Raw genomic sequence first — 25,742 nt, 5'->3', positions numbered from 1 at the left:
TGAAATATGTAGGCGTCATTTCTCTGCAGTGTGTGGCAGAAAATTGGGTAACTGATTTTTTTTTTGCCTGAGAGTGGGTAGTATTCAAGAACGTATGTGAGAATTAGTCATGTGGAGCTACATTTGAAGAGCTATTTGAGACAAATTATTCTGTTCTTAATCTTATGACATTACTGCTTGTGAATTGACTGCACTATGACAAGCATGCCGTGAAAACGCCTCAGAGAAAGAATGAAGTCTTGACAAAAATGTTTTATCCCTCATATTATAAAAAAAAAATATTTTGAAGAAGGCCCTCTTTTCTTCGGACACAATCTGCTGCTGGCCTTGTGATTGTAGCATTTGCAATAAAGAAGCATTCCAGTGTTAGCCTGTCATTGGTCTCCTTATAAGGAAAGAAAAGCTTTACCCTATTGGAGAGCAAAAAGTATGCAACTTCTTTGTCTCATCTAGAAAAAACTGGAAACTTAACAGCAGCATTATGCTGATAAGATGGACCTCCAGGAGAGACTTGTCGATTATCTCCAAAGGGAGAAAAGGGGAAGTCTTTTGAAACTTAATGAACCACGTATCCAGCAAGGTCATTAACATGGCAATTGATTGGCAACTGATTGCTCTGAATCAGCGGCTTATGGATTAATGCCATGACCTGACTCCCAGATGGTCCTCCTGGCTGGTAAGAGGCCCAAAGCCAGATGTACAAAGGGAAATATCAACCCTTCTGTAAGGAAATGCCTCCTTGGCATGGTTACTCCCCTGACATTTTGCCTTTTGCTGATGCCAGTTATGATTGAAAGTGTGCTGGGACCCTGCTAATCAGGCCCCAGCACCAGTGTTCTTTCCCTAAACTGTACCTTTGCTTCCACAATTGGCACAGCCCTGGCACTCAGATAAGTCCCTTGTAAATGGTACCCCTGGTACCAAGGGCCCTGATGCCAGGGAAGGTCTCTAAGGGCTGCAGCATGTCTTATGCCACCCTGGGGACCCCTCACTCAGCACATGCACACTGCTTGCCAGCTTGTGTGTGCTGGTGGGGAGAAAATTACTACATCGACATGGCACTCCCCTCAGAGTGCCATGCCAACCTCACACTGCCTGTGACATAGGTAAGTCACCCCTCTAGCAGGCCTTACAGCCCTAAGGCAGGGTGCACTGTACCACAGGTGAGGGCATATGTGCATGAGCACTATGCCCCTACAGTGTCTAAGCAAAACCTTAGACATTGTAAGTGCAGGGTAGCCATAAGAGTATATGGTCTGGGAGTTTGTCAAACACGAATGTCACAGTTCCATAATAGCTACACTGAAATCTGGGAAGGTTGGTATCAAACTTCTCAGCACAATAAATGCACACTGATGCCAGTGTGGAATTTATTGTAAAATACACCCAGAGGGCATCTTAGAGATGCCCCCTGAATACCAGTCCGACTCCTAGTGCTAGGCTGACCAATTTCTGCCAGCCTGCCACAGCCAGACGAGTTGCTGGCCACATAGGGAGAGTACCTTTGTCACTCTGTGGCCAGGAACAAAGTGTACTGGGTCGAGGTGCTTCTCACCTCCCCCTGCAGGAACTGTAACACCTGGTGGTGAGCCTCAAAGTCATCACAGCTAGTGGAGATGCCCGCCCCTCCGGCCACTGCCCCCACTTTTGGCGGCAAGGCTGGAGGAGATAATGAGTCACCCACCAGTCAGGACAGCCCCTAAGGTGCCCTGAGCTGAGTTGACCACTGCCTTTAGAAATCCTCCATCTTGAGATTGGAGGATTCCCCCCAATAGGATTAGGGATGTGCCCCCCTCCCCTGAGGGAGGAGGCACAAAGAGGGTGTAGCCACCCTCTAGGACAGTAGCCATTGGCTACTACCCCCCAGACCTAAACTCACCCTTAAATTTAGTATTCTGATGAATACAACTACCTGTGGATTCCTCACCTTTTGAATTCTCCCATGCGCCAGCATTCGACAGAAAATCTTCTTCCCAGCTCTCCAAGTCGACGTCACAATTGCACGGCTCCACTCAACTTCGTCTGACGTCACCGTGCCAATAAGAGGTCCTCGCCGGCGTACTGACGTCAATTCCCTTTTTTTCCGTGCCTTTGATGCTAATGGTTTTCTCCTAGCTCTCGCTACTGTTGGAGGTGTTCCATCTTGTTACTAGTTGGAATCCGGTTTCTAGTTACAATGTCTCCTCCTAGGAAGTTGGGATTTAAGCCATGTCGAGAATGCAGGGGTCGCATGTCGGTTACTGACCCTCATGACGATTGCCTTTGGTGTCTGAGCTCTAAGCATAACGTTGAGGAGTGTGTTTCCTGCCAGAGCATGAATCCTAAGGCTCTGAAAGAGAGGAAGGCCTAACTCTTTTTGGCCGAGACGAAGAAGGGGCATAGGAACGACGTCATCATGAGACTCTCATTCAAGATCAAGGTCTCCATCTCAGCGGTGCTGTGCGACGTGGAAGGTTATTCAGACTGTGACTCCACAACCTCAGAGCCCTCAGGCTTCTCCGGCACCGTCGGTCTTATAGGTAGTGGCACCTCAGGAGAGTCCTCGATTTTCACCTGCTGCATTGGATGTCCAGCAAGCACAGGTGCAACATGGAAACGAGCGGTATCGTGCCTTCCCGGCTCCGGGAGCGGATCCGGCGGCATTTTTAAATGCCATCTTCTCGATGTTTAAGGCTATGGCCCCTGTTGTGCACCGGCTGGTCCTACGAGTCCATTAGCTTTTTCGTAGGGCTCCCCGTCTCCTTACAAGGCAGTGGCGTTTATGCCCTTCTATACGGCTGAGGGTGCCGGTTCGGCAGCGATGACGTCGCCTCGAGGGCCTGTGGTTCCGATGACATCGCCTTCCAGGCATATGACGCCGATCTCATCGCCCTGTCAGTCAATGCCGATGATGGAGCCTCAAGTGTCCACAGCACCGTTGGGATCCACTCCGGCGCCGGATACGAATAATGGATTGGACCAAAGCCAACCTTCCTCTCCTATTCCGCGTCTTGCAGTGTTGAAGCCAGTGTCATAGACGTCGGCCAAATCTCTGTTGATGCCGAGGTTGGAGGCCAGACTGAGGTCGCGTAGAAAGTCCTTGAGACTTTTGGAAGAGGAAGAGTACCAACGGCAGTTGCTGGAAGAAGGGGAGATTTTGGAGCGCTTGGGAGATTTTCAAGGGCTTGATTCGGCCATTGGGCTTGACACTTCCCCCGTAATGGGACCTTTCTTCGCCAGGGGAGTTCACGGAGGAAGCAGCCTCCTTCCATACGGTGATCAGGAAGGCGGCAAATGTTTGGGATCTTCCCTTGCCTGATGCAGAGGTCAAAACAAACATTTTGACTGGAGGTCCTTCACCCTTCTTGAACTTCTGTGGATCCATTGCTTCAGTTTAATGATGCTCTTATGGAGCCCATCTTGGAGCTGTGGAGGAAGCCTGTTTAATCACCTGCTGTCAATAGGTCTGTGGCAAGGAGGTACAGCGTGATGCCTGGAGATCGGGGGTTCTTATCAGAACATCCGACCCCAGAGAACCTGGTTGTTCAGGTCTCTTGTTCCACACGGTCTGCACCAGGCTCCTTCCCTGTGATACCATCGGACAGGGAATCCAAAAGAATGGAGCAATCGGAAAAGAAAACTTTATCTTCTTGCAGTATGGCTCTCAAGGCTGTGAAGGCTACCAGTATTCTTGGTAGATATGTCCACGCCCTGATGGACTCGGCTAGGGCTAAGGTTCCTGACTTGCTGCAGGCTGTGCAGAGTCAATTTGGTGAACTCCTTCGGATGCTCAGGTGACAGGAAAACAGATAATCCAGTCTGGCCTAGATTCCACATACTCGATGGCCAGGGCAATGGGTACCTCTATTGTTACGAGGAGGCACGCTTGGGTGAGGTCCTCTGGGTTTTCTTCTGACGTGCAGACTGCTTTATTGGATTTGAAAACAAGATACACTGTTCCAAAGGAAAAATAGGTAAAGGGATACAAAGAAGTCCTACATTTTAGGAGCAAGAAACCTCACTCACCCAACTGGGTGTCATGCTTCATCATCGGAGTTGCTCCTCGTTAGACCGGCGCTGCAATGTCTGACGGGCACCCCCCGAAGGGGGGCTCTTTGCCAGAGAGCTTTTCTCGATGATGCCAAGACCCCAAGAGTGAGTTTGGAAAAGAGAAATCTAGGAGAGTGAAACTAAAGATTAAAATTAGCTCACAAACCCGAAACACAGAGTAACAAGTTTATTGATCCATACGGGGGTGTTGAGGCCAAGATTAAAAACGATCAAGAGAGTGAACCAGAGACAATGGTCAGTCACTCTACACAACAAGTATTGAGAAGAAGGGGAGAGGGGAACTATCAACCATCCCTGACGAAGGGTCAACATGTTTTGCGTCTCTATGGTCCAGCCGGATCCAGCGACGCTTCTTCAGGACCTAATACCTACATCATTCTCCTACAAGTAAGCTACAGGGACTACTATAGTCTGAGATTATCAGTTACAATGTATCCAGTCACTTACACTTATCCGGAAATAAACTCGAACGTACTATTCCTAAATGTCGCCCTGTAATCAAATAAACACAGGTCAATCAGAGATAACAAAATCAGCACATCTCTATATTGTGATGATGTCATGAATTCATAACATCAGAAAGACGGTGTCAAACAGTGGGAAACACGGTGAGGGTGGCAGACGTGGCACACGTGTGCATGCAAAAAAAGGGTATCGGCTTACCCTCCCTGTCGAGGAACGTGCTTCCTGGGATCACATAGGCCAATGGCCGGGTGCAAAATACTCTAAGTATGAGGTAAAAAAAATCAACAAATAGCAGTAAAATCCATTATTGTGTGCAATGGAATGTCTGGTTACACAAAATAGTAATAGATTCATGTCAGGCATATCCGTTTTTTTTCCAGCAAAACAATGTAGCTTATAACACCTGGATTCCCCATGGATAGACAAGCCTCAGAATTAACTGTCAAAATATAATATTGATAAGTCTGCTAGGTGGTCAAGTCAGAAAAATAACTCAGAGCAGGGGTAGATCGATATGAAAGGAAGGTATTCATGACATTAATTGCCAATATCCCAAATAGTGCTGTCCATTCTATTAAATGAGTCTCATAACTCATGGGCATAATCATTGCTCCCATGACATAAAGTAAATATCACTCGTATTTGCCATATTTGCTGATTTATAAAAAATAACAGCCTAATCAAAAAAGTGCTTAAAATTACCCAAAATACGTAGACGCCCATTCAAACATACGGTGCGCAAAGTTCATACTAATCACTCTCCGTCGGGAGATTAATTCAAGAGAAGAGTAGAGGCTGCCACTCAAAAGACATCCATCCAGACAAACGCGTATGATTTACAAGCATTGCTGGAGAAAACAAATGAACGAGGAAGGTATTAAGATCAGTAGCGGCAGTTCAATGTCACTTCAAGTGCTCCTGGCTGTAACGGGGAACCTACCCGAGGCTGTGCTCCAGAATCAATGAGGACGCCACGGCTCATACGGCTCAAAAACCTGTCAGCCGTAAGTCGGCACGTCATGTTGCCGCTTGCGTTACTTAGTAACCGAGCTCAACAAGTGTCGGGACTTTGTCGTAATCAAGGAGTAAAAACAAAGAAAGGACTTCCGCTTTCGACAGAACGATTCAGAGTGAAGCACGTGAAGACCAGTTAGCTATAAAATAATGGCAAGATCATGTCAGTGATTACAATGATTGGAAAGGACTGCTATTTTCGGCAGAACATTTCAAAGTAGAGCCCATAAAAACGAATAAAATGCAGAATATTGGCAAATTCATGTCAATGGTTAGAATGGTACTGTCAATGTGAAAACAATAGACAGAATACTATGGTGAGTTAACAAGGGCAGGGTCATATCCCATGACTGGGCAGTGATCAATCAGATAGTTATTGTTAAGCAATATTAGGTTGGGTACGCTGTGGTCACACAAATAAGAGGCACAAAGAAACTACTGTGCCAAACTAATCCAAGGGATGTCATCATTGAGTCCATTGGTATGTGTGTTCAATTTGAACACCCAACCTAGTTCAAAAAGAGATCTAGTATTCTTGTGTGGGTTAGTCTGTAGGACAACCCACCACATATCATCCGGGCTGTGCTTGACTTCTATATAGTGGATGCTCAATTTCGATTGCTGAGTTTATTAGAAAGATCTTTAGCTTGAGAGTCAAATGTGTTAATACTGCTGCAGTGGCGGCGTAGTCGGAGAAACTGACCATAAGGTAGATTATCTTGCAGTGCTTTTGGATGATGACTCTCATATAACAGCAAGCTGTTGCGATCAGTAGTTTTCTGATAAGTGCAAGTGTACAATTTGCCACCCTCTGTTAATCATCAAATCCAAAAAAGGTATCTGTGTTCTTGATACTGAAGAGGTGAAATTCAAAAAGGGGTCTAAATAATTAATCCACGTCATAAATAGGTCTACCTCAGCAAGTGCCCCTTGCCACACTACCAGAATGTTATCGATGTACCTGCGCCACAATTTGATATTACTGTGGAACGGGTTGGTATTCGGCAATATGAATCGTTTTTCAAAGTCCTACATATAGAGGCAAGCCAGACTGGGGACAAAAGTGCTTCCCATCGATGTACTGCGTATCTGGTGAAAAAGAAAATCCTCAAACTGAAAGAAATTCTCTTTCCTTGCCAGTGTAGCACAATGCATAATGAAATGAACAGGAGTAGTAATCTCCCGGGGGGTGGATAAGAGAGCAGTCTCAACTACCTGCAATGTAGCCTCTTGCGGTATGTTCGTATACAGAGCCTCGACATCTAAGGTACTGAGAGCATGAACATAGACAGAATTGATAGTCTCTATCAAGTTTAGGACATCTTTGGTGTCCTTAAGATAAGTGGCTGACTCCTGAACAATGGGTTGTAGAAAGTGATCACAAAAGGTAGACAACTGTTCAAGAACTGAACCAATCCCCGAGACTATCGGGCGTCCCGGGGGAGGTATCCTGCCCTTATGAATTTTAGGGAGGCAGTAGAAGTAGGGGGTGCGGGGATTCATGGTATTCAAGAATTCTGCTTCTCTGTGAGAGATCCATGAATTACTAAGGGCCTCCCCTATCATTCCGCGTATCTGTTTGTAATCTCTCTGTGGGGTCATGTCTAATCTGAGCATAGCAGGTAGAGTCCCCAAGTAGACGTAGACACTCCTGTCTGTAATCAACCGAGTTTATCACGACTATCGCCCCGCTTTTGTCTGCTGGTTTGATCACAATGCTTGTGTCGGATGCCAAAGCTATCAGGGCAGTCCTTTCAGTGTTGGAAATATTGACGAAACTCTGGAACAGTGTATCTTGTTTTCATAGTATTAATATCAGGAGGATATACACTGGACCATTATTCCTCCTTATCCCTCGGTTCATTATTCTGCTTTATTGAATTTGCCTTTGATGGAGAAAAACTTTTTGGCGATAAAGCTGACTCTGCCCTAGAGCGCTTTAAAGATAGTCGGGCCATGGCGATGTCTTTGGGTCTGCAAGCCTCCTCTGCTACCCCTTACAGGTCCTTTCGAAGGTTCAGGGTGTTTGGGTGTGGAGCTGTTTACCGTGGGAGACCCACAGTCCAACAGCCTACCAGCCTCCCATATCGCTCCTTTAGGGGGAGGGTTCAGACAAGAGGGGCCACCCAGCAGCACTCTGCATCATCCTCTTCCTCTGGAGGACAACAACAAGGGAAGCAGCCCCAGTTTTCTTCCCATTTTCGATCACACTTCTCCTGTAGGGGGGAAGATTACGTCTTTTTCTCCATGAGTGGGAGTTAATTACATCAGACTCCTGGGTTCTGAACGTTGTGAGAAAAGGATATGCTCTTCCTTTTCAGGAGTTTCCATCTCCTATCCCTCCCCGTCCCTCGTTTTGTTCAGAAGGCCATCTCCTGTTCTTGCAGCAGGAGGTTCAGATCCTGTTGTCAAAAGGTGCAGTGGAGTTGGTTCCGGAGCAGGAAAGGGGTCAGGGTTGTTATTCGAGATACTTCCCGATACCCAAGACGGACGGTCGCTTGAGACCAATCTTAGACCTGAGGATTTTGAATTGGTTCCTCAAACAGGAAAAATTCAAGATGCTGACTCTTGGACAGGTACTTCTGGAGTTGAACAAAGATGACTGGATGGTGTCTGTCGACTTGCAGGATGGTTACATTCATATCCTGTAGGAAGTTGGCTTCCTTACACAAGCCCCCCACCCCACAACGAAAGAGGATGAGAATAACCTTTCCCAAGAAAGTCTTCATGTTCGATGGCATCTGTCGCTGTAGATACACATGGTATGCATGAGCTCGCCATCTGGTGTTGGGTCGGAGTGTTACAAGTTGTTTTTCTTCGAAGAAGTGTTTTCGAGTCACGGGACCGAGTGACTCCACCTTCTGTGCTCATTGCGCATGGGCGTCGACTCCATCTTCGATTGTTTTCTTTCCGCCATCGGGTTCGGACGTGTTCCTGTCGCTCCGAGTTTCGGAACGGAAAGTTAGCTGAAGACGGAAGATTTTCGACGGTATCGTTGCGATCCGGTTAGAGATAGACACATACGACGACGCGTTCAACATCGAAGCGCCTCGGTGCCCTTCGGGGTAGATTTCGGCACCCCGTCGGGGCCTAGTCGGCCCGACCGCGTGGAGGACAACGCCGATGGATCGGACCCCGTTTCGATTCTGCCCCGAATGCCACAACAAATATCCTTATACGGACCTACACTCGGTCTGTAATCTGTGCCTGTCACCCGAGCACAGCGAAGAATCCTGTGAGGCCTGTCGGGCGTTCCGGTCCCGAAAAACTCTGCGCGACCGTCGAGCGAGAAGACTCCAGATGGCGTCCACGCCAAAAGAGCGTCCACAGTTCGAGACAGAAGAGGAACAGGAGGAATCCTTTTCCATCCAGGATTCAGACTCCGACGAGCTACACTCTACAAGAACTGTGAGTAAGACGTCGAGATCAAACCTTAAAAAAGGAAAGAAGGCCCAGGGGACGCCACTGCCAACCGGCCATGGCTCCACCCAAATTCTCGGTGACCAACAATCGGCACCGAAAAAGGCCCATTCAGTGTCGAGATCGTCCGACTTCGGTCGAGACACCGGCACGCAGCCTCCTCGGGACCGAGAGAGTGCTAAACAGAAGCATCGACACCGAGAGTTCGGTGTCGACACCGATCGACGCCGAGACAGTGGCGCCGAAGAACATAGAGGCCAAGAATTTTCGGCACAGAAAAAGAGGAAGGTTACCTCGGAGCCGAAAAAACAATCGACAGGGCTTTCGGAGCCGAAAAAAGCGACATCAGACCCTGTTTCTGGCTCCTATACCGAAGAGCATTCTATGTCTTCTCAAATGAAGAAACATAGATTTGAACAAGAACTGCAATCCACTGACGTGGATCACACGCAAAAGCGTATCTTTATTCAGCAGGGGACTGGGAAGATCAGTACCCTCCCACCTGTCAAACGAAAGAGAACGCTTCAGTTTACTCCTCAGCAACAAACAACACAAAAGGTAACACCTCCTCCCTCGCCTCCACCTGTAACTCCGGCTTCGCCAACTTACACCCCGTCACATTCGCCAGCTCACACCGCCATGAGCCACGACGACCAAGATCAGGATGCGTGGGACTTGTACGACGCACCAGTGTCTGATAACAGCCCAGACACATACCCAACTAGGCCATCACCACCGGAAGACAGCACAGCCTACTCGCAAGTGGTGGCTAGAGCAGCTCTATTCCATAATGTGGAACTACACTCGGAACAAGTAGAGGATGATTTTTTATTTAACACCCTCTCCTCAACCCACAGCTCCTACCAAAGCCTGCCGATGCTCCCAGGCATGCTACGCCATGCAAAGGACATTTTCAAGGAGCCAGTTAAAAGTAGGGCAGTGACGCCTAGGGTGGACAAAAAGTATAAGGCGCCTCCTACGGACCCTGTCTTCATCACCTCTCAGCTGCCACCAGACTCTGTGGTGGTAGGGGCTGCCAGGAAACGGGCAAACTCACACACTTCTGGGGATGCACCTCCCCCAGATAAAGAAAGTAGGAAGTTCGATGCAGCCGGGAAGAGGGTTGCTGTCCAAGCAGCAAACCAGTGGCGCATCGCAAATTCACAAGCGCTGCTAGCGCGATACGACAGAGCCCACTGGGATGAGATGCAGCATCTCATTGAACATCTCCCAAAAGAACTGCAAAAAAGAGCAAAACAGGTTGTTGAGGAGGGTCAAAACATTTCCAACAATCAAATACGCTCCTCCATGGATGCAGCAGACACGGCCGCAAGAACCATTAATACGTCGGTTACCATCCGTAGGCACGCATGGCTCAGAACGTCTGGATTCAAGCCAGAAATTCAACAGGCAGTGCTTAACATGCCAGTAAACGAGAAACTTCTGTTCGGTCCGGAGGTCGACACAGCTATAGAAAAGCTCAAGAAGGACACTGACACTGCCAAGGCCATGGGCGCACTCTACTCCCCGCAGAGCAGAGGATCTTATAACACCTTCCGCAAAACACCTTTTAGAGGAGGGTTTCGGGGTCAGGCCACACAAGCTAGCACCTCACAGTCCGCACCGCCCACCTACCAGGGACAGTACAGGGGAGGTTTTCGGGGCCAGTATAGAGGGGGGCAATTCCCTAGGAATAGGGGAAGATTTCAAAGCCCCAAAACCACTACCAACAAGCAGTGACTCACATGTCACACACCCCTCCCACACAACACCAGTGGGGGGGAGGATACGTCAATATTACGAAGCATGGGACAAAATAACTACAGACACATGGGTCCTAGCAATTATCCAGCATGGTTATTGCATAGAATTCCTGCAATTCCCTCCAGACATACCACCAAAATCACAAAATTTAACAAAATACCATTCACAGCTTCTAGAGATAGAAGTTCAAGCACTACTGCAAAAAAATGCAATAGAATTAGTACCAAGCACACAAATAAACACAGGAGTTTATTCACTGTACTTCTTGATACCAAAAAAGGACGAAACACTGAGACCAATTCTAGACCTCAGAGTAGTAAACACATTCATCAAATCAGACCACTTTCACATGGTCACACTACAAGAAGTGTTACCATTGCTCAAAAAACACGACTACATGACAACCCTAGACCTCAAGGACGCATATTTCCATATACCAATACATCAATCACACAGGAAATATCTAAGGTTTGTATTCAAAGGAATACATTACCAATTCAAAGTATTGCCTTTTGGTTTAACAACCGCTCCAAGAGTATTCACAAAATGCCTAGCAGTAGTCGCTGCACACATCAGAAGGCAGCAAATACATGTGTTCCCGTATCTAGACGACTGGCTAATCAAAACCAGTTCGCTCACACAATGCTCAAACCACACAAATCAAGTCATACAAACCCTCTACAAACTAGGGTTCACCGTCAACTTTGCAAAATCAAACATTCTGCCAAGCAAAGTACAGCAATATCTAGGAGCCATAATAGACACGACAAAAGGAGTAGCAACGCCAACTCCACAAAGGATCCACAATTTCAACAGGGTCATTCAACACATGTCTCCAAACAAAACAATACAAGCAAGAACAATACTACAGCTCCTAGGCATGATGTCCTCATGCATAGCCATTGTCCCAAACGCAAGACTGCACATGAGGCCCTTACAACAGTGCCTAGCCTCACAGTGGTCTCAAGCACAGGGTCACCTTCTAGATCTGGTGTTGCTAGACCGCCAAACTTACCTCTCGCTTCTATGGTGGAACAGTATAAATTTAAACATAGGGCGGCCTTTCCAAGACCCAGTGCCACAGTACGTAATAACAACAGATGCTTCCATGACAGGGTGGGGAGCACATCTCAATCAACACAACATAAGAGGACAATGGAACATACATCAAACAAAACTGCATATAAATCACCTAGAATTATTAGCAGTTTTTCAAGCACTAAAAGCTTTCCAACCAATCATAACCCACAAATACATCCTTGTCAAAACAGACAACATGACAACGATGTATTATCTAAACAAACAAGGAGGAACACATTCAACGCAGTTAAGCTTGTTAGCTCAAAAAATATGGAAGTGGGCAATCCACCATCAGATTGGTCTAATAGCACAGTTTATTCCGGGGATCCAGAATCAGCTGGCAGACAATCTCTCTCGAGATCACCAGCAAGTCCACGAATGGGAAATCCACCCACAGATTCTGTACACCTACTTCACACTCTGGGGAACACCACAAATAGACTTATTTGCAACAAAAGAGAACGCAAAATGCCAAAACTTCGCGTCCAGATACCCACACAAGCAATCCCAAGGCAATGCCCTATGGATGAACTGGTCAGGAATATTTGCTTACGCTTTTCCTCCTCTCCCTCTCCTTCCTTACCTAGTAAACAAATTGAGTCAAAACAAACTCAAACTCATTTTAATAGCACCAACTTGGGCAAGACAACCCTGGTACACAACACTGCTAGATCTGTCTGTAGTACCACACATCAAACTGCCCAACAAACCAGATCTGTTAACGCAACACAACCAACAGATCAGACACCCGGACCCAGCATCGCTGAATCTAGCAATCTGGCTCCTGAAATCCTAGAATTCGGACACTTACAACTTAGCCAAGAGTGTATGGAAGTCATAAAGCAGGCCAGAAGGCCATCCACTAGACACTGCTACGCAAGTAAGTGGAAAAGATTTGTTTGGTACTGCCATCATAATCAGATACAACCGCTAGATGCAACTCCAAAACATATAGTAAATTACTTGCTCCATTTACAAAAAGCAAAGCTAGCCTTCTCTTCTATTAAAATACACCTTGCAGCAATATCTGCATACCTGCAAACTACCTATTCAACTTCCTTGTATAGGATACCAGTTATCAAAGCATTTATAGAAGGGCTTAAAAGAATTATACCACCAAGAACACCACCTGTTCCTTCATGGAACCTAAACGTGGTTCTAACAAGACTCATGGGCCCACCTTTCGAACCCATGCACTCTTGCGGAATACAATTCCTAACCTGGAAAGTTGCCTTTCTCATCGCCATTACATCTCTAAGAAGAGTAAGTGAAATTCAAGCGTTCACAACACAAGAGCCTTTTATACAAATACATAAAAATAAGGTCGTCCTACGACCTAATCCAAAATTTTTACCAAAAGTTATTTCACCATTCCATCTAAATCAAACGGTAGAACTACCAGTATTTTTCCCACAGCCAGATTCTGTGGCTGAAAGAGCACTACATACATTAGATGTCAAAAGAGCATTAATGTACTACATTGACAGAACAAAGAACATCAGAAAAACTAAACAGCTATTTATTGCATTCCAAAAACCTCATGCAGGTAACCCAATATCAAAACAAGGTATAGCCAGATGGATAGTTAAATGCATCCAAATCTGCTACCTTAAAGCAAAAAGACAACTGCCCATTACTCCCAGGGCACATTCAACAAGGAAAAAAGGTGCTTCAATGGCCTTTTTAGGAAACATCCCAATGCAGGAAATATGTAAGGCAGCCACTTGGTCTACGCCTCACACATTCACCAAACACTACTGTATAGATGTGCTATCCGCACAACAAGCTACAGTAGGTCAAGCTGTATTAAGAACTCTATTTCAGACAACTTCTACTCCTACAGGCTAAACCACCGCTTATGGGGAACTAACTGCTTACTAGTCTATGCATACCATGTGTATCTACAGCGACAGATGCCATCGAACTGAAAATGTCACTTACCCAGTGTACATCTGTTCGTGGCATCAGTCGCTGAGATTCACATGGACCCACCCACCTCCCCGGAAGCCTGTAGCAGTTCAGAAGTTACCTTCAATTTTGTACATTTGTATATATTACTTAATCCTTTAATAGGTACATACTTACATTTTTCATTGCGCGGGCACTATTACTATAGTACAACTCCTACCTCACCCTCTGCGGGGAAAACAATCGAAGATGGAGTCGACGCCCATGCGCAATGAGCACAGAAGGTGGAGTCACTCGGTCCCGTGACTCGAAAACACTTCTTCGAAGAAAAACAACTTGTAACACTCCGACCCAACACCAGATGGCGAGCTCATGCATACCATGTGAATCTCAGCGACTGATGCCACGAACAGATGTACACTGGGTAAGTGACATTTTCATTTCTAAGTGGAAGAACGTGGAAAGGCCTTCAGCATTGGCATGGGCAGTCCCAGATCTGTGTTCCACTACAAAGTCCATTCCCTGTAGGGATATAGACCACCTCAACAGTTTAGGGTTTTCTCCTTTCTCTCGTAGGGGATTTCCATGTATAGTCATAAGCATTGAATAGTTCCGCGCGCCTGCGGGGACCCCGGAGCACTGATGTGAAGTATATTCTTAAGTGCAAACACCAGCCGTTTAAAGAAAAGGTCTGTCAAAAAACACTTAAGAATAACATTGTGCAGCCTATGTGAACAGCTACACAGGCCAAATTGTTGAAAAGAAAATCAATAGTAGTGTAAATTCATGTTCAAACACCTATTTATTCTAGAAATGTAATAACAAATACATTCTCATACTTTATTTACACCTCTGATGAGAATAAAACAATGCAGGGCAGTGTAGCCCATAGGCTGCCATTATACAGAATGTAAATAGAGCTGTGCCTTTAAGAAAAGCAAAGTCTTCCTGTTTCCCATCATGCACAGCAAAAGGCAGTTACCTCAGTTCTTTTTTCCGGCTCCTGCTGACAGGACCCTGAAGCATTGAGCTCTACCTCACAAAAGCTTTTGTGACAGAAATTCATTGAAATATCTTCTGAATTTCATTTTCACTCGACGTTTTTACCTTTGAGTGATCATTTTCTACTGATTTCTGTTAAATTCTGACAGAATTTTGAGGTTTTTCTAGTTAGAAATGCCTTCACTTTTTGATAAATGTCCTTCTTGTGGAAGAAAGAAGGCTAAAACAGATCCACGTAGGGTCTGTATAATTTGTCTTCCATCCAGCCACAAACCGGAGTCGTGTGACATCTGTAAAACCTTCTCTAGAAGAACCCTTCGTGACAGAGAGAAGATCCGACTCCAGGCGAAAGAGGACAGGAGAAAAAGTGGCCATTCCACTACAGAGCGAGGAGAAGGTCAGACTTCTACCAGGGCTCAACCTGTTTCCTCCATGACTCCTTCCAGACCTGCTGAAAAACGACATAGATCTCCGACGACGTCGAGAGCGTCGACGTCGAAGCAGGGAACGGCGCCAACATGTTCGCCGTCGAGGAGTGCTTCGCCGGCGAGAAAACGACATCGTTCGCCGTCGACAGCTATTTCGCCGTCGAGGCGGCGAAGACACCCGACGTCGAGAGGATCTGGGTCGCCGTCGACACGGCGAACACAGTCCACGCCAAGGAGATCCGAGTCGGGCTCGCCGTCGACACGGCGAGGGAGATCGCCGTCGAGAGAGAGTGTTCGCCGTCGGAGGCGTTCACCGTCACTGCACCGACGTCGAGGTTCGTCGTCGAGAGGTTCTCAGCGGCGAGACGAGTCGACGTCTAGAGGCACTCGGCGTCACCGCAGTTCGACGTCGAGGAGTGCTTCGACGTCGAGAAGACCATCTAAGAGGCCTAGAAGGGTTTATACAACCTCAGAATCCTCGGCCTCGCTTATCCTACTTCCAGCATCACCACAGCTCTCACAAAGGCAGTCGCCTTTACCACAGACGCCGGTAACACCTACGGCTCCTCTTCCGGCGCCTCCTCCAGAACCTGTTCCGAGGACTCCAACGCGATCTGCAGGGCGTTCTGGTTATTCCTCGAGACGTACATCTACCTCAAGGCACCGTCGTCAATCACATCATGGACATTCTTCATCGTCCACACGAGACTACTCTCCAACCTTATCAGACTCACCATCCCCAAGAGTGTCTCCCATAGATGATGTCAACACATTTCAGGAGGTCTTAGTGAGAGGGGCAACCAAGCTGAATATCCCGCTAGCAGCTCCAGCCCAATCGACATCAGTAATCTTTGAGACCTTGCATCAAAGGACATCTTCACGACCTTTACTTCCACTGGTTCCGGGTCTTATTGAACCGGTGTAAGGAAATGCCTCCTTGGCATGGTTGCCCCCTGACTTTTTGCCTTTGCTGATGCTATGTTTACAATTGAAAGTGTGCTGAGGCCTGCTAACCAGGCCCCAGCACCAGTGTTCTTTCCCTAACCTGTACTTTTGTATCCACAATTGGCAGACCCTGGCATCCAGATAAGTCCCTTGTAACTGGTACTTCTAGTACCAAGGGCCCTGATGCCAAGGAAGGTCTCTAAGGGCTGCAGCATGTCTTATGCCACCCTGGAGACCTCTCACTCAGCACAGACACACTGCTTGCCAGCTTGTGTGTGCTAGTGAGGACAAAACGAGTAAGTCGACATGGCACTCCCCTCAGGGTGCCATGCCAGCCTCTCACTGCCTATGCAGTATAGGTAAGACACCCCTCTAGCAGGCCTTACAGCCCTAAGGCAGGGTGCACTATACCATAGGTGAGGGTACCAGTGCATGAGCATGGTACCCCTACAGTGTCTAAATAAAACCTTAGACATTGTAAGTGCAGGGTAGCCATAAGAGTATATGGTCTGGGAGTCTGTCAAACACGAACTCCACAGCACCATAATGGCTACACTGAAAACTGGGAAGTTTGGTATCAAACTTCTCAGCACAATAAATGCACACTGATGCCAGTGTACATTTTATTGTAAAATACACCACAGAGGGCACCTTAGAGGTGCCCCCTGAAACTTAACCGACTATCTGTGTAGGCTGACTAGTTTTAGCAGCCTGCCACAAACCGAGACATGTTGCTGGCCCCATGGGGAGAGTGCCTTTGTCACTCTGAGGCCAGTAACAAAGCCTGCACTGGGTGGAGATGCTAACACCTCTCCCAGGCAGGAATTGTCACACCTGGCGGTGAGCCTCAAAGGCTCACCTCCTTTGTGCCAACCCAGCAGGACACTCCAGCTAGTGGAGTTGCCCGCCCCCTCCGGCCAGGCCCCACTTTTGGCGGCAAGGCCGGAGAAAATAATGAGAATAACAAGGAGGAGTCACTGGCCAGTCAGGACAGCCCCTAAGGTGTCCTGAGCTGAGGTGACTCTAACTTTTAGAAATCCTCCATCTTGCAGATGGAGGATTCCCCCAATAGGGTTAGGATTGTGACCCCCTCCCCTTGGGAGGAGGCACAAAGAGGGTGTACCCACCCTCAGGGCTAGTAGCCATTGGCTACTAACCCCCCAGACCTAAACACGCCCTTAAATTTAGTATTTAAGGGCTACCCTGAACCCTAGAAAATTAGATTCCTGCAACTACAAGAAGAAGGACTGCCTAGCTGAAAAACCCCTGCAGAGGAAGACCAGAAGACGACAACTGCCTTGGCTCCAGAAACTCACCGGCCTGTCTCCTGCCTTCCAAAGATCCTGCTCCAGCGACGCCTTCCAAAGGGACCAGCGACCTCGACATCCTCTGAGGACTGCCCCTGCTTCGAAAAGACAAGAAACTCCCGAGGACAGCGGACCTGCTCCAAGAAAAGCTGCAACTTTGTTTCCAGCGGCTTTAAAGAACCCTGCAAGCTCCCCGCAAAAGGCGTGAGACTTGCAACACTGCACCCGGCGACCCCGACTCGGCTGGTGGCGATCCAACACCTCAGGAGGGACCCCAGGACTACTCTAAGACTGTGAGTACAAAAACCTGTCCCCCCTGAGCCCCCACAGCGCCGCCTGCAGAGGGAATCCCGAGGCTTCCCCTGACCGCGACTCTTTGAATCCAAAGTCCCGACACCTGGGAGAGACCCTGCACCCGCAGCCCCCAGGACCTGAAGGACCGGACTTTCACTGGAGGAGTGACCCCCAGGAGTCCCTCTCCCTTGCCCAAGTGGAGGTTTCCCCGAGGAACCCCCCCCTTGCCTGCCTGCAGCGCTGAAGAGATCCCTAGATCTCCCATTGACTTCCATTACAAACCCGACGCTTGTTTCGACACTGCACCCGGCCGCCCCCGCGCTGCTGAGGGTGAAATTTCTGTGTGGACTTGTGTCCCCCCCGGTGCCCTACAAAACCCCCCTGGTCTGCCCTCCGAAGACGCGGGTACTTACCTGCAAGCAGACCGGAACCGGGGCACCCCCTTCTCTCCATTCTAGCCTATGTGTTTTGGGCACCACTTGGAACTCTGCACCTGACCGGCCCTGAGCTGCTGGTGTGGTGACTTTGGGGTTGCTCTGAACCCCCAACGGTGGGCTACCTTGGACCAAGAACTGAACCCTGTAAGTGTCCTACTTACCTGGTAAAACTAACAAAAACTTACCTCCCCCAGGAACTGTGAAAATTGCACTAAGTGTCCACTTTTAAAACAGCTAATTGTCAATAACTTGAAAAGTATACATGCAATTTTGATGATTTGAAGTTCCTAAAGTACTTACCTGCAATACCTTTCGAATGAGCTATTACATGTAGAATTTGAACCTGTGGTTCTTAAAATAAACTAAGAAAAGATATTTTTCTATATAAAAACCTATTGGCTGGATTTGTCTCTGAGTGTGTGTACCTCATTTATTGTCTATGTGTATGTACAACAAATGCTTAACACTACTCCTTGGATAAACCTACTGCTCGACCACACTACCACAAAATAGAGCATTAGTATTATCTATTTTTACCACTATTTTACCTCTAAGGGGAACCCTTGGACTCTGTGCATGCTATTCCTTACTTTGAAATAGCACATACAGAGCCAACTTCCTACATTGGTGGATCAGCGGTGGGGTACAAGACTTTGCATTTGCTGGACTACTCAGCCAATACCTGATCACACGACAAATTCCAAAATTGTCATTAGGAATTGATTTTTGCAATTTGAAAAGTTTTCTAAATTCTTAAAAGACCTGCTAGGGCCTTGTGTTAGATCCTGTTTAGCATTTCTTTTAGAGTTTAAAAGTTTGTTAAAAGTTTGAATTAGATTCTAGAACCAGTTTTAGTTTCTTAAAAAGTATTCCAACTTTTAGAAGCATAATGTCTAGCACAGATGTGAATGTGGTGGAACTCGACACCACACCTTACCTCCATCTACAGATGAGAGAGCTAAGGTCACTCTGTAAACTAAAGAAAATAGCAATGGGCCCCAAACCTACCAAAGTACAGCTCCAGGAGCTTTTGGCAGAGTTTGAAAAGGCCAACCCCTCTGAGGATGGCAACTCAGAGGAAGAGGATAGTGACTTGGAGGACAATTCCCCCCTACCAGTCCTATCTAGGGAGAACAGGGTCCCTCAAACCCTGACTCCTAAAATAATAGTCAGAGATGCTGGTTCCCTCACAGGAGAGACCAACACCTCTGAAATCACTGAGGATAGCCCCAGTGAAGAGGACATCCAGTTAGCCAGGATGGCCAAAAGATTGGCTTTGGAAAGACAGATCCTAGCCATAGAGAGGGAAAGACAAGAGATGGGCCTAGGACCCATCAATGGTGGCAGCAACATAAATAGGGTCAGAGATTCTCCTGACATGTTGAAAATCCCCAAAGGGATTGTAACTAAATATGAAGATGGTGATGACATCACCAAATGGTTCACAGCTTTTGAGAGGGCTTGTGTAACCAGAAAAGTGAACAGATCTCACTGGGGTGCTCTCCTTTGGGAAATGTTCACAGGAAAGTGTAGGGATAGACTCCTCACACTCTCTGGACAAGATGCAGAATCTTATGACCTCATGAAGGGTACCCTGATTGAGGGCTTTGGATTCTCCACTGAGGAGTACAGGATTAGGTTCAGGGGGGCTCAAAAATCCTCGAGCCAGACCTGGGTTGACTTTGTTGACTACTCAGTGAAAACACTAGATGGTTGGATTCAAGGCAGTGGTGTAAGTAATTATGATGGGCTGTACAATTTATTTGTGAAAGAACACCTGTTAAGTAATTGTTTCAATGATAAACTGCATCAGCATCTGGTAGACCTAGGACCAATTTCTCCCCAAGAATTGGGAAAGAAGGCGGACCATTGGGTCAAGACAAGGGTGTCCAAGACTTCAACAGGGGGTGACCAAAAGAAAGGGGTCACAAAGACTCCCCAGCAGAAGGGTGATGAGACAACCAAAACTAAAAATAGTAAAGAGTCTTCTACAGGCCCCCAAAAACCTGCACAGGAGGGTGGGCCCAGAGCCTCTTCACAAAACAATGGGTACAAGGGTAAAAACTTTGATCCCAAAAAGGCCTGGTGTCATAGCTGTAAACAGCATGGACACCAAACTGGAGACAAGGCCTGTCCCAAGAAAGGTTCCACTCCAAACTCCCATCCAGGTAACACTGGTATGGCTAGTCTCCAAGTGGGATCAACAGTGTGCCCAGAGCAAATCAGGGTCCACACTGAAGCTACTCTAGTTTCTGAGGGTGGGGTGGATTTAGCCACACTAGCTGTCTGGCCGCCTAACATGCAAAAATACAGACAGCAACTCTTAATTAATGGGACTAGAATAGAGGGCCTGAGGGATACAGGTGCCAGTGTCACCATGGTGACAGAGAAACTGGTTTCCCCTGGCCAATACCTGACGGGAAAAACTTACACAGTCACCAACGCTGACAATCAGAGAAAAGTACATCCCATGGCAATGGTTACTTTAGAATGGGGAGGGGTCAATGGCCTGAAACAGGTGGTGGTCTCCTCAAATATCCCAGTGGACTGTCTGCTTGGAAATGACCTGGAGTCCTCAGCATGGGCTGAGGTAGAACTAAAAACCCATGCAGCAATGCTGGGTATCCCTGAACTGGTGTGTGTGAAAACAAGAGCACAATGCAAGGCACAGGGTGAACAAGTAGAGCTGGAGTCTGGAAGAATGGCCCAGCCTACCAAGAGGAAAGGAAAGTCAGTTGGGAAACCAACTGCAACACAGCAAAAGAAAGGGAACCTCTCTTCTCAGGAAGATGTTCTGCCCTCTGAGGGAACTGAGCCTTTGGAGCTTGAACCTTACCAGGTTGAGCTCTTAGGCCCAGGGGGACCCTCAAGGGAAGAGCTGTGTAAGGGACAAGAAACCTGTCCCTCTCTTGAAGGCCTTAGGCAGCAAGCTGCTGAAGAGTCCAAAGGCAAGAAAAATGGAACACATAGGGTCTATTGGGAAGATGGGCTCCTGTACACTGAGGCCAGAGACCCCAAACCTGGTGCCACTAGGAGAGTGGTAGTGCCTCAGCTGTTCAGAGAGTTCATCCTAACATTGGCCCATGACATTCCCCTTGCTGGACATTTGGGACAAACCAAGACGTGGGAGAGGTTAGTCAACCACTTCTACTGGCCCAATATGTCCAACATGGTTAAGGAGTTTTGCCTCTCCTGCCCCACCTGTCAAGCCAGTGGTAAGACAGGTGGGCATCCAAAGGCCCCCCTCATTCCACTTCCAGTGGTGGGGGTGCCCTTTGAAAGAGTGGGTGTGGACATAGTTGGTCCACTGGAACCTCCCACAGCCTCAGGAAATATGTATATCCTGGTAGTAGTGGATCATGCTACCAGGTATCCTGAAGCTATTCCCCTTAGGTCGACTACTGCCCCTGCAGTAGCCAAGGCCCTCATTGGTATCTTTACCAGAGTGGGTTTCCCTAAGGAGGTGGTGTCTGACAGAGGTACCAACTTCATGTCAGCATACCTAAAGCACATGTGGAATGAGTGTGGAGTGACTTATAAATTCACTACCCCATACCATCCACAAACTAATGGCTTGGTTGAGAGATTCAACAAGACATTAAAAGGCATGATCATGGGGCTCCCAGAAAAACTCAAAAGGAGATGGGATGTCCTCCTGCCATGTCTGCTTTTCGCTTACAGGGAGGTACCACAGAAGGGAGTAGGGTTCTCACCCTTTGAACTTCTGTTTGGTCATCCTGTAAGGGGACCACTTGCCCTTGTTAAAGAAGGCTGGGAGAGACCTCTCCATGAGCCTAAACAGGACATAGTGGACTATGTACTTGGCCTTCGCTCTAGAATGGCAGAGTACATGGAAAAGGCAACCAAAAACCTTGAGGCCAGCCAACAGCTCCAGAAGTTTTGGTATGACCAAAAGGCTGCACTGGTTGAGTTCCAACCAGGGCAGAAAGTCTGGGTTCTGGAGCCTGTGGCTCCCAGGGCACTCCAGGACAAATGGAGTGGCCCTTACCCAGTACTAGAGAGGAAGAGTCAGGTCACCTACTTGGTGGACCTGGGCACAAGCAGGAGCCCCAAGAGGGTGATCCATGTAAACCGCCTTAAGCTCTTCCACGACAGGGCTGATGTCAATCTGTTGATGGTAACAGATGAGGATCAGGAGGCAGAGAGTGAACCTCTCCCTGATCTTCTGTCATCAGACCCAAAAGATGGTACAGTAGATGGAGTGATCTACTCAGACACCCTCTCTGGCCAACAGCAAGCTGATTGTAGGAGAGTCCTACAACAGTTTCCTGAACTCTTCTCCTTAACCCCTGGTCAGACACACCTGTGTACCCATGAGGTGGACACAGGAGACAGCATGCCTGTCAAGAACAAAATCTTTAGACAGTCTGACCATGTTAAGGAAAGCATCAAGGTGGAAGTCCACAAGATGCTGGAATTGGGAGTAATTGAGCGCTCTGACAGCCCCTGGGCTAGCCCAGTGGTCTTAGTCCCCAAACCTCACACCAAAGATGGAAAGAAAGAGATGAGGTTTTGTGTGGACTACAGAGGGCTCAATTCTGTCACCAAGACAGATGCCCATCCAATTCCAAGAGCTGATGAGCTCATTGACAAATTAGGTGCTGCCAAATTTCTAAGTACCTTTGACTTGACAGCAGGGTACTGGCAAATAAAAATGGCACCTGGAGCAAAAGAAAAGACAGCATTCTCCACACCTGATGGGCATTATCAGTTTACTGTTATGCCCTTTGGTTTAAAGAATGCCCCTGCCACCTTCCAAAGGTTGGTGAATCAAGTCCTTGCTGGCTTGGAGTCCTTTAGCACAGCTTATCTTGATGATATTGCTGTCTTTAGCTCAACCTGGCAGGATCACCTGGTCCACCTGAGGAAGGTTTTGAAGGCTCTGCAATCTGCAGGCCTCTCTATCAAGGCATCCAAATGCCAGATAGGGCAGGGAACTGTGGTTTACTTGGGACACCTTGTAGGTGGAGGCCAAGTTCAGCCACTCCAACCCAAGATCCAGACCATTCTGGACTGGGTAGCTCCAAAAACCCAGACTCAAGTCAGGGCATTCCTTGGCTTGACTGGGTATTACAGGAGGTTTGTGAAGGGATATGGATCCATTGTGGCAGCCCTCACTGAACTCACCTCCAAGAAGATGCCCAAGAAAGTAAACTGGACTGTGGAATGCCAACAGGCCTTTGACACCCTGAAACAGGCAATGTGCTCAGCACCAGTTCTCAAAGCTCCAGATTATTCTAAGCAGTTCATTGTGCAGACTGATGCCTCTGAACATGGGATAGGGGCAGTTTTGTCCCAAACAAATGATGATGGCCTTGACCAGCCTGTTGCTTTCATTAGCAGGAGGTTACTCCCCAGGGAGCAGCGTTGGAGTGCCATTGAGAGGGAGGCCTTTGCTGTGGTTTGGTCCCTGAAGAAGCTGAGACCATACCTCTTTGGGACTCACTTCCTAGTTCAAACTGACCACAGACCTCTCAAATGGCTGATGCAAATGAAAGGTGAAAATCCTAAACTGTTGAGGTGGTCCATCTCCCTACAGGGAATGGACTTTATAGTGGAACACAGACCTGGGACTGCCCATGCCAATGCAGATGGCCTTTCCAGGTTCTTCCACTTAGAAAATGAAGACTCTCTTGGGAAAGGTTAGTCTCATCCTCTTTCGTTTGGGGGGGGGTTGTGTAAGGAAATGCCTCCTTGGCATGGTTGCCCCCTGACTTTTTGCCTTTGCTGATGCTATGTTTACAATTGAAAGTGTGCTGAGGCCTGCTAACCAGGCCCCAGCACCAGTGTTCTTTCCCTAACCTGTACTTTTGTATCCACAATTGGCAGACCCTGGCATCCAGATAAGTCCCTTGTAACTGGTACTTCTAGTACCAAGGGCCCTGATGCCAAGGAAGGTCTCTAAGGGCTGCAGCATGTCTTATGCCACCCTGGAGACCTCTCACTCAGCACAGACACACTGCTTGCCAGCTTGTGTGTGCTAGTGAGGACAAAACGAGTAAGTCGACATGGCACTCCCCTCAGGGTGCCATGCCAGCCTCTCACTGCCTATGCAGTATAGGTAAGACACCCCTCTAGCAGGCCTTACAGCCCTAAGGCAGGGTGCACTATACCATAGGTGAGGGTACCAGTGCATGAGCATGGTACCCCTACAGTGTCTAAATAAAACCTTAGACATTGTAAGTGCAGGGTAGCCATAAGAGTATATGGTCTGGGAGTCTGTCAAACACGAACTCCACAGCACCATAATGGCTACACTGAAAACTGGGAAGTTTGGTATCAAACTTCTCAGCACAATAAATGCACACTGATGCCAGTGTACATTTTATTGTAAAATACACCACAGAGGGCACCTTAGAGGTGCCCCCTGAAACTTAACCGACTATCTGTGTAGGCTGACTAGTTTTAGCAGCCTGCCACAAACCGAGACATGTTGCTGGCCCCATGGGGAGAGTGCCTTTGTCACTCTGAGGCCAGTAACAAAGCCTGCACTGGGTGGAGATGCTAACACCTCTCCCAGGCAGGAATTGTCACACCTGGCGGTGAGCCTCAAAGGCTCACCTCCTTTGTGCCAACCCAGCAGGACACTCCAGCTAGTGGAGTTGCCCGCCCCCTCCGGCCAGGCCCCACTTTTGGCGGCAAGGCCGGAGAAAATAATGAGAATAACAAGGAGGAGTCACTGGCCAGTCAGGACAGCCCCTAAGGTGTCCTGAGCTGAGGTGACTCTAACTTTTAGAAATCCTCCATCTTGCAGATGGAGGATTCCCCCAATAGGGTTAGGATTGTGACCCCCTCCCCTTGGGAGGAGGCACAAAGAGGGTGTACCCACCCTCAGGGCTAGTAGCCATTGGCTACTAACCCCCCAGACCTAAACACGCCCTTAAATTTAGTATTTAAGGGCTACCCTGAACCCTAGAAAATTAGATTCCTGCAACTACAAGAAGAAGGACTGCCTAGCTGAAAAACCCCTGCAGAGGAAGACCAGAAGACGACAACTGCCTTGGCTCCAGAAACTCACCGGCCTGTCTCCTGCCTTCCAAAGATCCTGCTCCAGCGACGCCTTCCAAAGGGACCAGCGACCTCGACATCCTCTGAGGACTGCCCCTGCTTCGAAAAGACAAGAAACTCCCGAGGACAGCGGACCTGCTCCAAGAAAAGCTGCAACTTTGTTTCCAGCGGCTTTAAAGAACCCTGCAAGCTCCCCGCAAAAGGCGTGAGACTTGCAACACTGCACCCGGCGACCCCGACTCGGCTGGTGGCGATCCAACACCTCAGGAGGGACCCCAGGACTACTCTAAGACTGTGAGTACAAAAACCTGTCCCCCCTGAGCCCCCACAGCGCCGCCTGCAGAGGGAATCCCGAGGCTTCCCCTGACCGCGACTCTTTGAATCCAAAGTCCCGACACCTGGGAGAGACCCTGCACCCGCAGCCCCCAGGACCTGAAGGACCGGACTTTCACTGGAGGAGTGACCCCCAGGAGTCCCTCTCCCTTGCCCAAGTGGAGGTTTCCCCGAGGAACCCCCCCCTTGCCTGCCTGCAGCGCTGAAGAGATCCCTAGATCTCCCATTGACTTCCATTACAAACCCGACGCTTGTTTCGACACTGC

General features: G+C 48.1%; 1 protein-coding gene across 14 annotated transcripts in view; it reads left to right on the top strand.

Moving 5' to 3' along the window:
* Positions 1-25,742, top strand: part of DAZAP1 (DAZ associated protein 1) — a 432,244-nt gene that overhangs the window by 189,959 nt on the left and 216,543 nt on the right. The gene's annotated exons all lie outside the window — the stretch shown is intronic.

The sequence above is a fragment of the Pleurodeles waltl genome, chromosome 12 (genome assembly GCF_031143425.1).
Source record: "Pleurodeles waltl isolate 20211129_DDA chromosome 12, aPleWal1.hap1.20221129, whole genome shotgun sequence".
NCBI lineage: Eukaryota > Metazoa > Chordata > Amphibia > Caudata > Salamandridae > Pleurodeles > Pleurodeles waltl.
Note: the sequence above shows the minus strand (reverse complement) of the source record. Positions and strands in the feature narration are given on the sequence as shown.